The sequence below is a fragment of the Tachypleus tridentatus genome, chromosome 12 (assembly GCF_004210375.1).
Source record: "Tachypleus tridentatus isolate NWPU-2018 chromosome 12, ASM421037v1, whole genome shotgun sequence".
In the NCBI taxonomy this organism is placed as follows: Eukaryota; Metazoa; Arthropoda; class Merostomata; order Xiphosura; family Limulidae; genus Tachypleus; species Tachypleus tridentatus.
This window is the reverse complement of record NC_134836.1, coordinates 11,741,611-11,764,352: the sequence shown is the minus strand read 5'-3', so window position 1 is coordinate 11,764,352 and position 22,742 is coordinate 11,741,611. Positions and strand designations below refer to the sequence as shown.

Genomic DNA, 22,742 nt, shown 5'->3' with positions numbered 1-22,742 from the left:
TTCGAGAATGTTTCCATCCTCTTTCGCTCCGCTCGTGAGTTTAAACATATGATTGTTGTGGAGGTTAGAGTTATTTGGTTTTATGAATTTAGGTGTTGTTTTTCTTTAAATTGATATGTGTGCGGCAGAGAGAGAGAGAGAGAAAAAAAGTTCACCAAACATTAAACACTGTTAAACTTCCTCTTATGTATACTAGTGCCATCTAGCGAGAGATAAGAACTTCACAATACTTAACACTAAAATACATGCTCCTAAAATGATTACGTTTCACTTTTCCAGTATTAATTTTGCGTTTGATTTACTAAAAACATTTTTATTCAGTATAATTATTCACCGATTATTTAATAGTTTAACTTAAGCCACTTTTGTGCTCGAGTAGTTGTGATAATATTAACGAAAATACTAAATATTTTTAAAATAGGGCCTTATCGTAACGTTTGAACCGATAATTAACCTTATGGTTTTGTATATATACTTATTTATTTATTTATTATGCCTCATGAACTAAGAAGACTCAAGTTTTGGCAGGAGAAATGTCACTCGTGTAAGAATGGTCATACTTCTTGTTAGAAAGCATTGTCCTCATCTTGTGCGTATCTCCTTACACGAGATCTGGAATCAGAAACAGCGTCTTACATTCAAAAACAATAAACTATAAATACGAGATTATGAAGATTTTAGAAAAGTGTTGGAAAGACGAAGTCCTCACTTTCCCTGTTCTGTTCCTGCACCAAAACAAGTCGAGTGTTGAACATTGGAACCGAGAGTGCATTATAACAGTGACAATCAAATCTCACTATATAACCAGAGTATCTAAAGAGTTGGAGGTGGATAGTATTAATAACCACCTTCCCTCTGTAGTCTTTCTCTTCAAAAGTATGGATGGCTAGCGCAGATAGCCCTCGCGTAGTTTGGTGCGAAATTCCAAGAAAACAAAAGTAAAGTAAAGCTATTCTCTGAATTGTTGTTGTTTTGCATTAAGCACAAAGATACCAAATGGGCTATCTGTGCTCTGCCCAACACGGGTATCGAAACCCAGTTTTTAGAGTTGTAAGTCCGCTGACATACCGCTGAGCCACTGGGAGTGGGGGGCCCATTCTCTGGAGAAAAGTACAGCGCATTTGAAATGCTAATTTTAATTTTTTTTTTGGCTCATAAGTAACGTTCTATTGACGGAAATATTAAGCAAGATACTGTTACTTTTGTTTCTTAACATTCATCGATTAATTTGGTAATAATTTTCAGTTATGGCCAAATTAGAAGCTGTTGCGAGGTCACTAATGACCCTGGTGACATGTTTTGAAATGATTTTTTTAAATCAAATTTAAATTATATACAAAAACTTCTGGTGTTTTTTGTTGTATGTATGTTTCACACCGGTTACAAGTTCACTTCTTACCGAGGGTGATATTTAATGTCCTCATAGAAATAATAACATCCGAAGTAATTCATGAAGTTGACCATTTTTTAATGTTCGAAATTTATAAACGTCCCTGGTCCAATTCTGTAGTTTTCCGATTAATAGACGTTAATCACAATTATAGCTTCCAAGGCTTATAGCACATTGACTGTAGCTGTCCAATAATAATACTAATTGTCTCACGCCACGTCGATTTTCATATAGTAATCACGCGAGTTTCTAAAATTTTCAACAATGATATAGGGCGTTTTCGTAAACAAATATTATTGATTCTAACTTTGAAGTATTCTTTACAAATTTCGACAACAGGCAGGACTTGCGCAATACACAGTCTAGAATATACATCACATGCAAAAATAACTATACACAAACAAGCGAAGGCACTAAAATAACTGTACAATAGTAATTCCGTTACAATACATGCTATATGTATGTGCTGTGTGTATGTATACATTATATATGTTGTGGGTATGTATGCATGTATTTAAGAAAATTTAAATTCTGTTTTCTTGTTTAATTACGTAGGAATACAATTTAAAATATTATTTTTCATTTCGAGACATAGCGTTGATATTTAAAAGAATATTTATTTAGACTTTAAGGGTATACAATGTCTCACGAGTGGTTAAATTAATGGATTTTGAACAAACAATCAACAAAATAACGTTTGACTAAACAAGCTTTCATAATCGTTTAACTTAACGGTGCAAGTTGAACATCTTTGCAAAAATCATTGGATTTCAATTGAGAAGAAAACCTACAAGAACTGGATGTATTTTTTGTAGTTTCGCTTGTGTCTTATCTAATTATTTTAGTAGTTACTGCTAAGCACTGTTCCCTCGAAGAATTTTCTGCATTAACTGCACACTCTCTGAATCAACTCACGTATTACATACAGTTAGTTTTCCTCTCCAATATTCAGTTGTAAATATTACACTTGGAAGTACTTGTTTAATTCATCCGTTACAAAATAACCCTTGAAGCAAACATTTTCCATCGCAGGATAGATTCTGACTTGAACTTCTAACTGCTAATTTAACTAGTCTGGTGGATTTCTGAATTAATACACGGTCATGACCACCAGAAAATTCGTATGTTAAATGCAGAGAGTGTACTGTCCAATCTGGCTTCATCTTGTATCACTGGCTTGCTTCGTGCCTCACTGTCAACTATCACCTACCTGTCAGTTAAGATAGTTTTACTAGTGTATCTTTGCCCTGAGTGTCAGGTGTAAGTCACCTCTACAGTGCGAGTGATTTGTAAGCTTATTATTTATGTTATCATAAATATCTCTGTCATTTACCAAAAACCTGTGATTTCATTTAATTTATGCCCTAGAAGGCTTTAATAACGGCCGAAGCACAAGATCCACTTCCAAAAGTTATGGAGTTTCGTCCCAGCACGTTCGTCATTGTAAAGCAACTCGACTTTATCTTCACTGGAAGTAGGGGACTCCTTATGACATTACTGTAATTGCAAACGTTGAGTCTAATTAGCAGGCTGTGAAATTAATGATGAACAAACAAAAGTGAAATGGGTAGTTACTGATGAATTCACCTTTGTTTGTTCGGGGCCCGACATGGCCAAGCGCGTTAAAGCGTGCGACTCGTAATCTGAGGGTCGCGGGTTCGCATCCCCGTCGCGCCAAACATGCTCGCCCTTTCAGCCGTGGGGGCTTTATAATGTGACGGTCAATCCCACTATTCGTTGGTAAAAGAGTATCCCAAGAGTTGGCGGTGGGTGGTGATGACTAGCTGCCTTCCCTCCAGTCTTACACTGCTAAATTAGGGACGGCTAGCACAGATAGCCCTCGAGTAGCTTTGTGCGAAATTCAAAAACAAACAAAACAGTGTTTGTTTGTTCGTCATGTTTATTGACCCTAAATCGTTTATAAAAGTGTACCATTTTCTCACAGATGTATAAAAATGATTGGCCAATAACTGACTGAGTTTGCTGGGCAGATATTTTCATCGTCAATCCATTTCTTTTTATTTCCTCGTTTTAGAAATTTTCTGATCATTTTTAACTAAATAAAACTTCCATAACTGCATATCTTTCGTAACTTTGCTTTTAGTGCAGATAACGTTGCCGTAGGGGGAGAGAATTTTAGTAATTGTACTTTTAAAGACTTAATAGCAGACATCACTAGTTGCTCTGCCTTTAAAACACGTTACCGTCTTAATAGGAAATATCAGTCGTTGTTTTGCCTTTAATACGTACGGTATAGTCCGAATGAAAGACAGCTTCGTAGCATTGCTATCAATACAAATATCATAAAGGGATATAATTCTAACAAACTTCTCCGTTGATACAAAATCTACAGCCTTAAAGGTAAATTAGAAAATTTAGACTAGTATATATAATTTGAGTTTGTGACTAGTATAAAGAATATGACTTAATAACTAATACACATAAATTGATTTATCGACTAGCATAAGTAATTTGACCTATTGACTATTACCAAAATTTTGAATTTGTCACTAATATAGAAATATTAATTTTTGTATAGAATAGAAATGTTGACTTACTGATATTGACATTTCGTCTTTGAGTAGTAGTAGAGAGAAATTGCCTTGTGTAAGAGTATAGAAGTTCTGGCGTACTAAATAAAATATAAATTTTGACTTTTGACTAGTTTCCTAGCACAAACTTTTATTTATTGATTAGTACGGAAATTGTTAGTTATTGACTGTTATAGAAGTTTAGAGTTATTGGTCAGTGTAGAAGTTTGACATTTGGGATTACTACAAACATTTTGACCTATTGACAAGTACAGAAAATCTGAGATATTGAATAGTATACCAATATTAAATTATTGATTACTGTAGAAATATTGACTGTTAGTATATTCTATTAGGGTAACTAACTGAATTCTTTGACTAGTTTTGATAGGTTATATGGTAACCGTCTATCCATTGGTTAGTCTATACAGTTTTTATTAAGTAATTATTCGTCCATGAGGTTGTTTGACAGTCTGTATACATGCATATTCAGAAGTAATAATTTGTTCGATCGTTTGTCTGTTTTTACACCTAGTTTTTCTTCACTAATAATTCAGTCATTATGAATTTTATTTGTTTGGTTTGTCATCATCTTTAATGAATAATATTTTTGCTTATAGCGACACGTTTTCACATATGTTGTTTTCTCACGGAATTTTCAGTGTTACGCCATCTTAAACAAAGCTCTACGTTGTTATTTTTATAAAAATGTTTTTCAGAAGCTCAGAACTATTTCTGTTTATGAAGCTGAAACTCAAAACGGTTTTCGTTCTTACGTGCTATTATAATACACACGCCTGAGTTTTTCTGTTAAGGGGAATTTCAAGTCATATAAATTCGTGTATATTAGGTCTGTCTTCTTGATATACATATATTGTTGTCGTAGCAACCAGCGTGCTTGCTTAATTTGTGTTTGCGTGAATCTACCATAAACACACACACGCACAGAAACACCGATCTGTGCACGTTATCTTTGTTGGTGACGCCCCCTACAGGACAACCGTCAACACTGAAGTGTTATCCAACGTAATCACTTAACGCCCTCTCCTTTCGCGCTGCGAGTTAACAAACTGTAAAAGTTAATTCATATACGACGTATTTTTATGAAAATCCAAAGATACGATACGGACTGTTTGTTTTCCAATAAATACGTACAGTTGATCAGGTGAGAAACATAACACTTTGGGAGTCCAAAACAAATATTTACCTTTTTATTATGTGAAACGCACCAGTGACACCACTCTTCGCCTATATAAGTTCCACTGTATGACAGCTTATAACTAAGGTAAGAAGTTATTCAATACAAAAAGTGATTTTTTCATGTTGTAACATCAGTTTCTTAGATTGGTAGGTTTTTTCAAACCGCGTTGCAAACATCGTTAATGTGTTATTCTAACCAAGATAGAAGTGTAAATTATAAGTTGGTTTTAAAGTACTGGAAACATGCGACTGTAAAAGGTTATTTTAAACCTTACTTTATGTACTGTTAGGTCGTGTTTCGATTCTTTTTTGTATTTCACTTACTACTAACTAAGTCGGACATTACAGTTTTCATTACTCTCTTATCACGTTCTGACCTTTAGAATTTGATTAGCGTAAGTAACTCAGAGACCTTTATAAAGTTTTACATAGATCGCGCGTCACCGGTTAGTAAATTCGAACAGGGTCTTGAATATCGGAGAATCGTGTTCAGAATTATCACTTTAATTAAAATGTTATTCTTCACATGCCTAGTAGTCAAGGGTAGATAGAAGAACTTATACTGTTATAGTACTAATTAAAGATCAGAATAGTGGTTCATCACAGTATCAAATAGTTGCTTTTGTTGTTGTCTACGTAAGGTTTTAATAACATACCATGAAAATGTGTTTCTAGCGTTGCACAGGCTGATCGCCAAAGAGGGATAAGTTACGTTAGATATCCTATTATAGTACGGATATAATCTGAGATATTGAATAGTATACCAATATTAAATTATTGACTAGTATAGAAATATTGACCGTTAGTATATTCTATTCGGGTAACTATCCGCTAATTGAATTGTCTGACTAGCATTTCATAGGTTATTTATGGTAACTATCTGTCCATTGGTTAGTCTCTACAGTTTCTATTAAGTTGGTGGTAAAACAAAATATGAGGTCTAGCTAACTAATGAATGAATATCTGCTGTAAAATTATTATTAATGCTGTAAGTATAGCTACCAGTTTCACCACCAATTTAGAATCTCAACACTATTATTTGGTACATACCTATACTTTCAAGAACCAACCAGATTCTTTAAAATATATAGCGGCACTTATCCTCTCTTTCGTGGTAACGCCATGGAATTTTGATTAACTGTTTGTTGTCATCACCCCCATGAACTCGATACAGTGTTTTCGAGCATCATTATCTACGCTAATTACTTAAGCTCATATCATGTGAAGCTAAATGCTCTTTAAATTTAAATTAGTAAAATTTCATAAAATTTCGCAAGTTATGCTGAAAAGTTGGCAATGAATAGTAACCATCCATCCGTATAAATCACTTGAAAATTTGAGCTTAAAACTGCTAATCTAGTTTGCTTGTCCTAACCAATGCTTAGATATCTGCACATCTTTAATCATATTATTTTGCTACTTTAAATCAGCAGTACGCTTTCACTCTTAGGTAAAGTTGTAGTGAAAATGTTAGCCCAATAGCTCACGGTACTTTCAGCATAGTCGTGCTCAAAATCTTAGTCACAACTGAGGGGCTTCTGTTGAATAATTTTGCACAGGTGACTCATATTTGCACCTAATGAGACTACTTATTGTACGTTGTAAATATCTATTAGTGTATAAAATTTGAAGAATAACATACTTAACTTTTATGGATTGTTTATCACATAAATTATCCGTGCTTTTGGTGAGAAGAGGAAGAAAAAAAAGGAAAGAAATTCAATCAAAATTATAGATGTGGTATCTCAGGTACTCAGTATGTTATATCTCAGGCACTCAGTATGTTATATCTCAGGCACTCAGTATGTTATATCTCAGGCACTCAGTATGTTATATCTCAGGCACTCAGTATGTTATATCTCAGGTACTCAGTATGTTATATCTCAGGTACTCAGTATGTTATATCTCAGGCACTCAGTATGTTATATCTCAGGCACTCAGTATGTTATATCTCAGGTACTCAGTCGATTGTCTTGAAATTTGGTATGTGAAATAGTGATAGTTTAGCGATATTACATTCTGTATCTCGAGATACAGAATGTAATATCGCTAAACTGTCACTCATGTTAATAACGTAAGTGTGTCCTCTAGGTTGTTTTAGCCGCACAAAACACTACTGTGTTTAGTGATATATCAGCACAGGCACGCATATCATATGTATGGAAGTAAAACGTATTGCACTCACTTGGTCCTCCTAGGTTGTTCCCCTTGGTTTCAAATCAAGTTATTGTATGTTAACGACCACGTATATGAACAGCGTGATCTATATCAAAAATTCGACTCGACTCACATTACACGCGGTATTTTAAACGTGGAGGTAATGCTGATAAAACTTCAGTTTCACTTCAGTGTTTCGTAAATGAATGCAAATAACACAGATTAGCAGGTTTTGTGCATTCAATTTGAAAAAGAATTTGACTAATTTTTCCCCTTGAATTTGATTTTTTTTTAATATGATGAAACTGCTTGATTGCTTATAGAAAAGTTTATCAGATGGTTTCAAAGCTACACCACATTACTTGCCATTTGGTTACGTAGATTGTGGAAAACAGTATTGTATTTTACCTCAGTGAAATTTTGTCTTCTGTTAGTTGGCCACTAGGGAAAATACAAAGCATGTGAATCTTGAAAAGTACCAAAACTAGGTTCTCAGATCATTAAATCGAGACATTCCAACTATTTCATGTTTACAAAGGTGACAGATCTAAAAATCACTATTATTTACTACCAGGCCTGGCATGGTCAGGTGGTTAAGGCGCTCGACTCGTAATCTGAGGATCGCGGGTACGAATCCCCGTCTTACCAAACATGTTCGCCCTTTCAGCCATGGGAGCGTTATAATGTTACGGTCAATCCCACTATTCGTTAATAAAAGAGTATCCGAAGAGTTGGCGGCGGGTGGTGATGACTAGCTACCTTCCCTCTAGTCTTACACTGCTAGCGCAGATACCCCTCGTGTAGCTTTGCACAAAATTCAATCCAAAACTAATATTTACTAGAGTATATATGTATTTACCCGATTCGTCTTAGTTACAGTTTCACCAAATGGTAAACCCAGGACCGGGTTTAAGAATTATGACTTAAGAACATAATATTAACTAAAACAATATCACAGTTTCTGCAAAACGTTTTACTTTATCAGGCCTACCTTGTTTTTATGTTTCGTAAAGTTTAGATTTAGAAGAATTCGACTGTTTGTCTTACACTTTTAACTGCAATGGTGTGAAGGACTTTTGTAGAATCTAGTTTTGTAAATTTGTAGATTCTATTAAACATAAAATTAAAACTCGTATTGATTTTTCCACCCAAACTGAATCTGGTCGTTTATAAACTATTAACTACATTAACATATTTTAAACATAACAGTAAAAAAAAGAAAAACACTTTTAATTCATCAGACACAGGGTTTAAATTTGTCTGTTGAATTAGTTTATATAAGTTTTCCGAACTCTTACATAACAGTAAATTCCAGTTGGTTGTCCTAAACCTAGAAACTTAGGTTTATTTGTTTGTTTTAGAACAAACCCACATTGAGTTATCCGCTGTGCCCACCACCAGTAATCAAACTCAAAATTTAGCGTTGGAAGTACGTCAGCCTGCCGTTGTTCCACTGGGGGATAAATCTAGAGACGTTGGTTGTCTCAGTTCCAGAAGTGATGGTTGTTTTAAGATTAGCGAATCAAGTCTTATAAAGTTGCGAAAATGATTTTTTTTAAATATTACATATGTTGCCTTATTCCAACTGTCCTCGCATACATTTTAAATTCGTATATATTATAATTTGTTTTCTTGGGTGTAGTTTACTATAAGTAATTTCGAATAAAATCTGCCCAATGAAAACAAATAAAAACTGCAGTAATATGACCTTTAGACCTTTATTAAAGCTATTGGACAAGAAACATTCGTTCAGTGTCATGGCCAAATTAACCAAAAGGTAGAAAAGATAATTAGCTGTTAAGAGGCTAACAGTGGTTGTTTGTTGTTTTAAATACTCTTATATAATAGTTAAGTTAAAAAACTTGGTTTTTGAAAGTATTATAATGTGATAAAAGGTTGTTTTGAAGGCTAAAATGTCAGTATATCCGATTTCAACCCTGGTGGAAAGATTTTGTATTAATCTATTTTTAAATGTGTATGTATAAGTTACTTAAGAAAACAAACACAACCACTGGACGCTACTTCAGCAGCTAAAAAAGCGTTGGTTTGTTTTAAATTTCGCATAAAGCTACACGAAGGATAACTGCGTTTAGCCAAGACTTTGAGGTGGGTGGTATTGACTAGTTGCCATCCCTAAAATGAAGCTATAGTCTATCACTTCTAAGTAAGTGATGACTAGGAGAGAAGGATAGTCCTGGTACAGCTAAATCAAACACATTTGTATGTTACATTAATAATTATACGTTTATAATTATTGCTATATCACAAGTAATAATTCCTATGACAAGACTGTATTAAAAGCTTAACTCATGTGAATAGATCGGTCGTATCTATGCTTACTGCTATTGTACTGAATTCATCGACTTGTATGTATCATTGTTTAAAACATATTAATACTCTATGTGATTTACAAGTTGTAATTGCTTACTCTTATACAAACTTTCAACAACGTGATGATAGGCCTAAAACAAAAGTGGTAGCCCGAATTATAATAAAAACAGTTTTTAATTTGTTACTGTAACAGTTTCATTTAATTCTTTTAACTGTAAATGTAATAAAATTCGGCCTTACCTTCTCGTTATTAATGAAAACATTCAACAAACATTTGGTGGCTTTTGAGTTTAATAACAGCTCGTGAAGTGTTGCACTAAACTCACGTGAAAGGCAGAATCGATACATCTGCTGTTGGATCGAAAATTTTCCACTTCTCACGAAGAGCGAGTTATTTAAAAACACGCTCAGGTACTTATAACCTGGTTGTAAAGTTTTTCTGCCAGAACCCACAACCAGCAATTTGTTCACTAAGAACTAATTAGGTCGCTTTATGATATTGACTGTTTGTAGGTCAGAAAATTATGTTTATAACAACATGAAGCCGTTCGTCGAAACGCGTTGCCACAAATTGTAGACTATGGACAGTCAGTAAGGAGGAGGAGGAGGCGCAACTGTGAGTGTAAATTATACCTGAAAGTACAAATTTGAAAATAAGAAAAGAATATTTAAAAGCTCCAATATTACTACTACTAACTAGTATGCTTACAAGGCTGGTTGGTTTGGTTGTTGTTAAGCGCAAAACTACTATCCACCAAGATTATTGAATCTGGACTTTTAGTGTTGGAAGCCTGTAGACATAACGCTGAGCAACTAGGAAGGGGGAGTAATATAGTATAGTAATGACAATTAATATTCAAAAGTGACGTATACAGCGCATACACAAATAGGTTACAGTGGAGAATCGTGTTAGTGTGGAGGCTGCAAAAGGAAGAAGTGGGGTTAATTCCACACTTAAAACTTATGTGGAAATGCAGTTGATACTACACATTCAAAATTGTCAGACATTCATCATGAAACTTGATCGAGACACTGATGTTCCTAATTTAGCTCATATTCTGACATTTCTACCATATAGTTCAGCCTTTGATATTTGTACCGTATAGTTCAGCTGATATTTGTAATATACAGCTCAGTGTCTGGTATTTTTACCATAAAGCTCAACTGATATTTGTCACATACAGATCAGCTTCTGGTATTTTTACCATATAGTTCAGCTTCTGGTATTTTTACCATATAGTTCAGCTTCTGATATTTATAAAATGTAGCTCAGTTTCTGATATTTGTATCATACAGTTCAGCTTCTGTATTTGTATCATATAGTTCGGCTGATATTTGTACCATGCAGCTCAGCTTCTGATATTTGTATCATATAGTTCAGCTTCTGATATTTGTACCATGCAGCTCAGCTTCTGATATTTGTATCATATAGTTCAGCTTCTGATATTTGTATCATATAGTTCAGCTTCTGATATTTGTGCCATACTACTACAAATATTATGAAGAGTTCCTGTTTTGCCAAACACTAGAAAGGAAAGCTACAACAGAATACACCTTCTCACATGTTGATGAGGTTTTCTCCACAAACAATCTTTCTTTGGTTAATTGTGTTTGGATAATCAATGAAGGGGCAGCTGCATCTGCGAAAAACAGGAAAGGATTCAATGATAAAGTACTCTTTCTCCAGGTGTAACATTTGCACATTGCATTTAAGCATATTGCAGCTGAAGCCAATTACAATATTTGAAGAGCTTTAAACAGCAGACTGTTCTCCATTTTCTTAGAGAAATGTGATCCACGTACAACAAGCTCTTCATTCTCTCACGAGAAAGTATTCAGTCAGAGATGAAGGACGAACTTTGTATTTTTGTAAAACTGCAGATCCCATATGACAAATTTCGTTACATAACTCGATAAGAGTCGTACGTTGTATGTGTTGTTCAGTTGTTGTGAATTGACGTCACGTTACTAGAATCTTCTGTTTTTTATCGTTGCTTTAAGTGGGTATTGTTGCATCATAACGTCTCTTAGTTCATGGTCTCACTTAGGCAATATATACATATATCTTATAAACAAAAATAAAAAAACGCTATACAAATCAAAAGATTCCCAGGGTACAGGCTAGAATGTGGAATATAAAATGTACCCATAGTTTTGGAGGTGAGTGAAGAAGTAGGACTCACATTGCAGTGGGAATACACCGTCAGTCAGCATAAATAATAATAGTAATTAAAATAAAATAATAAAATAATCTAAAGAGACAAAAATTAGGAGAGCGAAATGTAGGTGCTATAGCTCCTGTTACTGCCTGCAGTTGAAGGAAAAGCAAAGAAAAGGAAGTTAATATAAAGCTTTTCCTGAAGTTTGCATTCCAGCTTCATTTATGGTAGTAAGGCACTAAATAGTAACCCAGTAGACAAATTAAACTAGTTTAGAAGATCCCAACCAATTATATAAACTAACTTGTATAACTCCCCATAACCACCTGTATATGCCATAAGGCGTTCATCCGCATAAAAGTAGTGCCAAGTTATTTAAATTACCTTATTAACAACTAAAAATACTTATCAGAAACGTTCAGTAAAATTTCCTTAGTTTTTACTTCCTTATACTTATTTAATATATTCTTATATTTATCACAGAATAATTTAATAATTGTAATTAGAGTTTAGTTACTAAACCATTAAATATTAATTTTTGCATCAGTATCTCAAGAATAATAATAAAACATTATATTTATTACAAATCTTTCAAAATCTGAATAATGGTGAAGTTGTAATGCTTATAACAACAGAGTACGGTACATTAATATTAAAAGAGGGTAAACCATACTTTAGAAAAAAATCTTCTGTTATCAAAAATATTTAGATTGATATCATTGCTAATTATTTTAATTTCTAGATCAAAGTAATTTGCTTCTACATTAGAAACTAAAATATTTTCTATTTCTAATCCTACTGGATAAATAGTTTTAAGTAATCTTGAGATAAATATTGTTATTATACTATCTAAATCATTTATATATCTGTACGTTGAGGCAAAAATGTAAAAACGTCCGGGTTTATCTAATTCTCAATAAACCTATTTTCATAATAGTAAAGATATAAATTTGCAATTTGAGAAGAATAGTCAGCTCCCATTGGAAGTCCTAGTACTTCTTCAAATAACTGGTTATTGAAAAAAATATAATTATTATAACTACAGAAATGTGATACATGTTTTATGATTTTGGAGCTAAATTTTCTTTCTTCCAGTGTTGTTAAAGATAACAGAACTGTCCTACTAATAAATTCATAATAAAATTAAATCTTTTACAAATTGTGGTGTACAGTGTGATGAACTCAAATGTTTAAATTTTTTTTTTACTTACTCACAGTTTCTTAAATATTCTAAACGTCCCCCTTTGTGACAGTGATAAGTCTTCGGATTTACGATGTTAAAATCACGGGTTCGATTCCCATCGGTAGACACAGTAGATAGCCTAATTTGACTTTGCGGTAAGAAAACACAAACAGATATTTTAAAATGGGTTGGTTACCCTTTATTATGCAAAACGTGTGTTTTTTATCATAAACACTTGTATTTTTGTGTTATTAACTAAATTATTAAGTAATTAATATAATAAAATGGCCATTTGTTTAATAATTGTTCTTATTGAAGTAGAAATAAAACTAATTTTAATTGGGATTTTCTGTAGTTAAGAAAAAGTGTATAGAAAAGATAAATCTAAAAAACAATTTGGTTCAGGATAAAGTTTTTGTATGATTCCATGAAATTATTAGTTACTGGATCTTTATATTGGTCACATAAGTTTAAACGTTTGTGTACTATTGATTTTTTATCACAATTAATGCATAAAACGTTTTACAAATGATACCAATGTTACAGTTAGCTTTATAAATTGGAACTATGACAATTTTTTCTTGCAATACTTGAATGATATTTTGTAACTGATGAAACGATACATCTCAAGCATTCTTTAATTTTATATGGGATAATTTATATTTTATTTTTTAAGTACATTAAGCAGCAAATCCAAACCTCTTCTTCTTTACTTTGGAGAACAGCCACCTTCCCACAACTGTTTAAAGGCAGTGAAGGTTGATATAGATGTGGCACGTTGTGGGCTTCAGCACCCATATCTCGCTCTTCTAATTTCAATTCCTTTTTACTGTTATTTGATTTATTAGTACTTATAAATTTCTTCATGTAAGACTTGCAAACGAAGATTAAGATAGACAGACGGTGTATCCCCACCGCAGTGAGGTTTCTACTTCCCAGTCACTTCCAAAACCCAGGGTAAATTTTATATCTCGCATTGGGATCCTTTTGGTTTACGCAGCATTTTGGATTTTCGTTTATTAGAAAACATCATTAATTAGAGGTTTTTATTTGCTGTTTTCAAAATAGTCCTTCCTTTTGATTTTGTTTTATGTTAATTGACTCGTGAATATTAATCTTACACACATATATATATGTTAGCGAAAATTAACATATTTTGATAAAGTTAAATAAACAAAATAACAAGGAAGGACTGTGTTAAAAGCAACAAGTCCAAACCTCTGACTAAGTATATAAGTTTGTTATAACTTATAAAAACAAGCCAAAATAGAAATAAATTAAACAAAAAATGCTGCACTAATTAAAAAAAATCCCAGGGTACAAACTGTAATGTGGGATTATAAAATGTGGGACATTGTGGGGAGCAGCCACATCTCCTCTCCTAATTTCTAGTTCTATATCTATTGCTACTCCTTTATTTTGTTCTTTATGTGAGAACTGGTGAATGAAGGTTAAGAATGATAGACGGTGCATTCCCACCGCAATGTGGGTCCTAAATCCTCAGCCACCTCCAAAACGTAGGGTACAATATAATTTGTACCCTAGGATCTTTTCAATTAGTGCAGCATTTTTTGTTTAATTTATTTTTGTTTCGGCTTATATATATATATATATATATATAGGCGACCTAGCGATCGCGAGTTAAGTCGGAAAACATTAAGTTAGTGAAAGTGAAGTTAAACTGTGTAATTGTTAGTTTAACCATAACGGGCAGTATTTAAAGTGAGTTTCACAGTGGTATTGTAATAATAGAGATAAAGGGAAATAATCCGTCTTGTCAGAGGGTTTTCTAAGTGTAACGGATTTACTATTATATATCTATTTTAATATAGATATTTGTTTAAGTTAAATTTATATTTAGAAATGTACGTAACTTATACTGATAAATCTGCATTGCGAAATTCACGCCTTTTCACTGGAGTTACAGAAGATTCTAGAAAGTGAAAAACAACCATATATAACAATGTTCAAGGACAACAGGCGACCTTTTTTCCAGTTCGGTTGTCTCATCTTCTAGGACAAACTAAAACTATTAAAAACAATTAAAGCCATTCCTTACCATTCATGTATCTATCAAGCTTTATTTTAAACTCACTCAAATTTACGACCTCCAAAACATCTGAAGGCAATTCATCCCATAGGCCAACTACCCTGCTCGATAAATAAAATTTTCTTAACTAAAGACGGTTTCTATCTTGCCTAAATCTATACTTATGTTCCTTAGTTCTATAATTCTTGTTATTAAGTATGAAAAATGTTGATGCATCAACTTTATCAATTTCTTTTAAAATCTTAAACACTTAGATCCTCTCTAACTCTTTTTTTTTTTTTCAAGAGAAAATAATTTTAAGGATCTTAATCTCTCCTGACTCGATACCCTTTCCTTCCATTCTAGTAATCCTCCTGTGAACCCTTTCCAACAATTTAATGTTTTACCTGAGGTAAAGAACCCAAGAGTAAAGATGGCATTCTAATCACGGTCTAATCAGTAGCCTATACAATGAACCTTTTTTAGATTTGTATTCAATATTTCTGTAGGTATAACATAAAATCCTATTCGTCGTACCAATAGCAAAAGCACACTTCTTAGATGGCTTCAGAGACTGATCAACCATTACACGAAGATCCTTTTCTTTCATGACCTTGTCAAGGTTATTTCTAGTGTATTATAACTATTGTTTTGTAGCCTGAAATTTCTAGAAACTCTTCTAACCCCTATAAATGCAGCCGTGATGCGCCAAGAAACGTATATATTATTGGTTTGCTACAGTTGGTATACTATAAACCCCGGAAACTATAACTGTGATTAACGCTTATTAATCGAGAAACTAAAGATATTTGACTAGGAACGTTTACAAATTTCCAACATTACAAACCGTTTAACTTCAGCGGATTCACATCGAACATTAGTATTTTCACGAAGACATTATATAGCTACAGTGGTGCAATCAGGAAAAAACGCAGAATTAGCTAGCTCCCTGTTAAATGAATTGTACCTACATCAATTCGAAATTATTGTTTGTTTGTTTTTGAATTTCGCACAAAGCTACTCCAGGGCTATCTGCGCTAGCCGTCCCTAATTTAGTAGTGTAAGACTAGAGGGAAGGCAGCTAGTCATCACCACCCACCGCCAACTCTTGAGCTACTCTTTTACCAACGAATAGTGGATTGACCGTCACATTATAACGCCCCTACGACTGAAAGGGCGAGCATGTTTAGTGCGACGGGGATGCGAACCCGCGACCCTCAGATTACGAGTCGCACGCCTTAACACGCTTGGCCATGCCCGGCCTAATTCGAAATTAACTTGCACATCGTGAACCCTAGATAAGACATCAAGGAAGTTCCAGATTAGAAAGAAAACCCCATATCATTTGTAAGTTTGTTTTTGTACACAGATCGTTATTTGTAATAACCGTTATTGCAAATTGTATTATCATTTTTATGTTAAAATGCATTTGTATTACAAAAGAAACAGTGTATCAACCTTGTTGGCAAGTGTCAAAAATTTAATACATATCGACATATAACTTCTAAATATAAATTACTTTTAACATCGTTTGAGACTATTTGAAATTATAATACGTAACATGAGGTAACTGAATCTGCCTGTATGGACGACAACAAAAGAAGACAATTATTTAACGTTCTGGATACACAGGGTAACGTTGATGAACCTATCGTAGATTGTTTAATAAGATACTGAGAAAAGGAAAAAAGTTCGTCTTATCAATTGTGTTCTGAAGTAATTTAATCAGCCTATGAGGAATTTTGACAAGAACATATAATCATTTAAAGATTTAGATACAATTGTGATATCCTATAGCATAATTTTTTTTGTAAATACGTTTGACTTGTTTTAAATAATTATTCTAAAACAAGTGGATTGTGTGCTGTCCATTTATTCTTCGAATTTATCGCTAATAAGTCACAAACATCTAATGTAAAGAACTCTAGCCCACAAAAACTGACAGTAATAAAGTTAAGGAACTAAATTAAATATGTTGAAATAACAAAACTTTTATACAAGTTTTTCGCACTCCATATATACTCTTCAAAAAAGAAACGCAAAAGGGATATTTTTGTTATTTTAAAGAGAAATATATGTAATAATGTTACAAGCTTAGAGTAAGTGATGTTACACGTGTTAAGGCACTGATTGTCAGACCAAAATTACAATAAAAGTTGTGCACTTTGAAAACGGAGGAAAACATCGGATTTTTCGCCAAAACTCATTCGTGTCCAATAAATCTGTTTGAGAGATCTGCATGTTCTGCAAGTGCAACATGTGCAAAATCCCTATAAAAGTGACGGGTTCTCGGTTTCCATAGCTCAGTGTTAAGCCACCGACACGCAATACAGTTACGCCAAGACTGACTGAAGCACAACGCAACAACGCCATTGGTCGCTTGGAAGCAGGCGAATCTCGATCAGATGTTGCCAGAGCTGTGAATGTCCACCCAAGCACCATCACAAGGCTATGGAATCGTTACCAACAACATGGATCACCTCGTGACCGTCCACGATCTGGCAGACCTCGTGTGACCACGCCCACACAAGATCGCTACATCCGGTTACGTCACCTTCGGGATAGGACCACCACTGCCTCAACCATACCAGGACTGCGTAGGATTTCCGATCAGACTGTACGCAACCGTCGATGAGATTCTTAGGCCCCATGTGCAACCCATCATGGTGAACGTCAACGACGTTTTTCAACATGACAACGCCCGTCCTCACACAGCTCGACTCACCACTGTCTTCTTAAGACACCACAACATCAACGTTCTTCCCTGGCCCTCCAAGTCACCAGATTCAAACGCCATCGAACATCTTTGGGACGAGTTGGACCGACGTCTGCAACGGCGACAACCTCAACCGCAGACTCTACCTCAGCTTGCAGCAGCTTTGCAGGCTGAGTGGACAGCCATTCCACAGGATGTGATTCGTCAACTCATCGCTTCCATGGGCAGGAGATGCCAAGCAGTTATTGATGCTCACAGGGGGCATACTCGTTATTGAAGTTGAGTGACGTTAAACTTCAACTAGTGAGCGTGGACTTCGCCTTTGCGGAATTTGGATGTTCAGCAGTGAATGTGCAAAGTTTCACACATGTCATACAGAACTACCCGGAATACACTTGTTAACAATGTGTCTCAAATTTTGCCTTTTGCGTTTCTTTTTTTGAAGAGTATATTTGGATATGACTAAAATACAGAAAACTAATAAAAGGTTGGTACTGTCTCGACAGATATCAGTCATGACTGTAAAAACTCTAATTATAGTTTATCTGCTATTCTGCAACCGGAAACGGAAACGGAAACAAAGATCAAGGAACAAGCTATCTGCCATTCTGCAATCGGAAACGGAAACAAAGATCAAGCAACAAACTATCTGCTATTCTGCAACCGGAAACGGAAACAAATATTAAGAAACAAGCTATCCGCTATTCAGCTGCCATAAATAAAAACAGATTTCAAGAGCAAACTGTCTACTATTCTGCTACCAGAAATGGAAATAAATACAAAAAGAAAAGAAATACACCCAAGCATGTAACTAATTTATTAAATCTATTTTTAAAAAGTGTTTGTTTTGTATAACTGGTACTTGAAACCGTCAGTACTTGATGAAACTAGATAATTACGTAAATGAGTAAAAAAGAAGACAATTATACGTTTCAAAAATACATTATTTATTAATGACTGTGGTTTCGCCATAATGATGCCTTTACTGGCGAAACCATGATCGTGAATAAATTATGTATTGTCTTCCTCATTTCTGTATTTTTTTGTTTAATCGTTTAATGCGAACACCCCTCCAGCTGAATCAAAACTTTCTTTTGTATAACAATCTTGTCCTAACACTTCAATGAACGTGTAATATTATTGTCTCTAATAATCTAATCCTAACATTCCTGATGATGAGAAACACTTGAAATAAAAATGTATTGTCAAGACAGCTGGTATGGGTGTTAAAACTTTAGATTTTAGCAGTTTTTTCTGTAAATTATGAATGATGTTTGTACGTTGATTAACATTCTTGGATAGTTTTACCTTTACAAAATCATGGATTAGTTTTCCTTCACGTAGTCTAAACATTGCTTGAATTGACGTGTCATGTTATCTTTATAACAATCTAGTCCTAACTTTTCTTGAGTGGTCGTATAATGTTATTTTCTGTAACAATATAGTAATAACACTTCTTCAATGGACCCGTAATGTTAATTCCGTCCAACCCAACATGGCCACGTGGTTAGGGCGCTTGACTCGCAATTTGAGAATTGTGGGTTCGAATTATCGTCCAACCAAACATGCTCGCCCTTCCAGCCGTGGGGGTGTTTTATGTGACGGCCAGTGTCATTATTCATTGATAAAAGAGTAGTCCAAGTGTTGGTCGTGAATGGTTAAGAATGACTAACTGCATTCCCTATCGTCTTACCCTGCTAAATTAGCAACGGCCTGTGTAAAAAGACCTTGTGTAACTTTGCGCGAAATTCAAAACAAACAATTTTATTTGAAGTAAAAGGTAGAAAAGAGTTGGGGTTTAAAATTCTGTAACATCATTTCATAAACGTTGTTTGTAAGTTACCTGTTTTCAGACTTTGCAGGAAGAAAATTAGAATTGTGTATAACAATTTAATAATATTTTCATGTAAATTATTTAGACACGTTGATTTGATGTATGCTTTCATTATCGTCACAAGCGATAGTTAATTGTCTACAATTAATAAAAGTAGGATTTAAAGTTATAAAATATATGGTAAGAGTTTAACAGTGAAGACAGAGAACAAAAACAAAGTATAGTTTATCCTTCACATTACACTAGAAACGTTTTTTAATTATATTCTGTACTTTTAAATGGCTTGAGGATATTAACTGAGAACATTTAATTTCGTCTACAGTGTACACAACGTTTCGTTCAGTGCTTTGTCTGTGTATACAGGCATTAAATTGTCTAGCTAAGTGTCAGTTCTGTTGTGTATCCTTGCATGTACTTCGTGATCTATTAATGTCACGTCGTGTTTTCTCTAGCGCTACTATTATGACTAGTCATCATAAAGTATTGTTACTTAAATATAATAGATCATTTTATACAAAGGTGCAGCCTTTATGAGGGGAATATTGTTCTCATTTTTGACGTTTGCTGTAAAAAACACATAAATGCTTCATAACGACAGTAACTATTTTCAATTACCTGTAATACTCGCAGTTTGTCCTGCAAATACGACGTAGATGTTCATTAACTATAAATCGTAAACAGTCTTAATCACACTGTACAATAGTACTTAAATATTAGATTAATTACATAGGGGCGCACTTGGGTTAGTGATTACTGTGAATCTGAAGGTCCAGGGTTCGCATTCTGTTGCCCTAAGAATACTCTCCGCACATAGAGAGTTGGAACAGTTATAAGAATAGCCCAATAATTGGTTTAAGACATCCTTTTCTTTAGTCTGTCAGTCTAATATGACAGATGGCTATTTTTGTACGAATTTCATGAAATAACTTAAACACACTTACATGTTTGTGCAACAAGAAAGTAATGAGCAGAACTTCAGGAGATTATTCATTTTAAATATAGGTAATATAGGGAAACTTATTTTATATGTAATATGCAGCCAGATCATGTGTTTTGTACATCCTTACTTAATATATAGGCTTTAAAATCTTTGTGATTCATGTGTTTGTCATTTTAACGCAAAACGTTGGTCAAGGAAAAACATTAGGTTCCTTTCACCCTAGTTACCTAGTAAACTGAATTACTTATTTTCTCATGAATTGGAGCAAACTAACGAGTGCAGGTAAGTCAAGCGTTTTATATATTCATATTATAAATCAGAAGCTTGAAGAAAATTGTTTTATCTAAAACTACGAAATTTTTAAATAACACGCTGTCTAGAAAACCATCATTAAGTTCATTTCATTTTAGCTTTTGTTCCTTTATCGTTAACAGTAGGGGTACCCATTCATTTGAATATAATATTAATTATGTGTAGATTATACTTGTCCTGTCCGTGCAGGAGAATTGCTGCAATGCTGCACGTTGTGCAAGAATGTAGACAACAGCAGTGTTCTTTAACTGTTTTAACAGATGTTATCTCGAGGCTGTGGCCTCCCTTATGTTGAGTGAAAAGTCCCAACACGTGGATAACGATAGTCAACATGGATAAATACAGTGTTTCACATTAAGTAAGAAATATTAGATTTAAAGGAGTTGATAAACGGCAATGCATCTTAAGGAAAGAAATTATGTTGTTCCATTCAGAACTACGGTGAAACTACAGGTATAAGGCTGAATTGATCGTTCGAGATTCAATCTGTGGAATAAAAATGTTGGCTAGAACTGGTAACACAGAATTGCCCATACTTAGGCCATTTATTTATGGGTAGTTTTGGTCACTGAAGTGAATCCTATAAGGGTTACTAACTGTTTGCTGGGTGTGTGTATTAATGGGTTAGAGTCTTGGATAAAAAGTTCTAAAGCTATTTCACAGGCTTTAGTGGTTGGGACTTCGGTGAAGATGGAGATTACATCAAAACTGACCATTAAGGTTTTATGATTTAGTTGATGAAGAATAGATGTAAAGGTAAAAGCGTCTTTGAAAACGGAACCTAGAAACTAAATCTTTGTTAATTCCATGAAAACGACATAAACGACTGTTTTAAAACGTAAATGTCTTTAAGTGTCGTCCTAACATACAAAAGTCTCTATACTATAAAACTTTTAATATAAACATAATTTAATTGTAAAGAATTTATTTAAACAGTCGTTTCACAACCCGTATGACGTTACTTAGGTTTTGAAATATTACTTACAATCTAAATGTCGTTAAAAGGTTTCAAATGTTATTCAAAACCCGTATGTCATTATTTAGGTTTTGAAATATTGTTTAAAATCTAAATGTCGTTATGAAAGTTTTAAAGTAGTGTATAAAAATCTAAATGTCGCTCTGAAGGTTTTAAAATGTTTAAAATCTAAACGTCCTTATGTTGGTTTGTAAGTGTTGTTTAAAAGTAAAAATATTTTCATGGACGATTTAATGTATTGTTTAAAACCCATATGTTGTTTAAAATTTCAATGTCGTTTTGGAGGTTTTAAAGTAGTGTTTAAGATCTAAATGTCGTTACGAAGGTTTTAAAGTAGTGTTTAAGATCTAAATGTCGTTACGAAGGTTTTAAAGTAGTGTTAAAATCTAAATGTCGTTACGAAGGTTTTAAAGTAGTGTTTAAAATCTAAATGTCGTTACGAAGGTTTTAAAGTAGTGTTTAAGATCTAAATGTCGTTCTGAAGGGTTTAAAGTAGTGTTTGAAATCTAAAGGTCGTTAAAGGTTTTAAAGTTGTGTTTAAGATCTAAATGTCGTAACGAAGGTTTTAAAGTAGTGTTTAAGATCTAAATGTCGTTACGAAGGTTTTAAAGTAGTGTTAAAATCTAAATGTCGTTACGAAGGTTTTAAAGTAGTGTTTAAGATCTAAATGTCGTTCTGAAGGGTTTAAAGTAGTGTTTGAAATCTAAAGGTCGTTAAAGGTTTTAAAGTTGTGTTTAAGATCTAAATGTCGTAACGACGGTTTTAAAATATTGTTCAAAATCTAAATATCGCATTGAAGGTTTCAAAGTAATGTTTAAAATCTAAATTCGTTACGAAGGTTTTAAAGTTGTATATAAAATTTAAATGTCGTTACGAAGGATTTAAAGTAGTGTTTAAAATCTAGATGTCTTTACGAAGGTTGTAAAGTGGTGTTTCAGATCTACATGTCGTTACGAAGATTTTAAAGTAGTGTTTAAAATCTAA

General features: G+C 33.7%; 1 protein-coding gene across 5 annotated transcripts in view; it reads left to right on the top strand.

Moving 5' to 3' along the window:
- Positions 1-4,931: 4,931 nt before the first annotated feature.
- LOC143234582 (protein tyrosine phosphatase domain-containing protein 1-like) overlaps positions 4,932-22,742 on the top strand; it is a 53,458-nt gene continuing 35,647 nt past the window's right edge. Inside the window, exons 1-2 of one of the 5 annotated variants that reach the window (XM_076472040.1) lie at positions 4,937-5,206; positions 18,237-18,503. The gene's annotated coding sequence lies outside the window, so the exon portion shown is untranslated. Of the gene's footprint in view, positions 5,207-13,067; positions 13,107-18,236; positions 18,504-22,742 lie in introns of those variants that run through there. The other 4 variants (XM_076472038.1, XM_076472039.1, XM_076472042.1 and 1 more) reach the window with 4 other exon arrangements.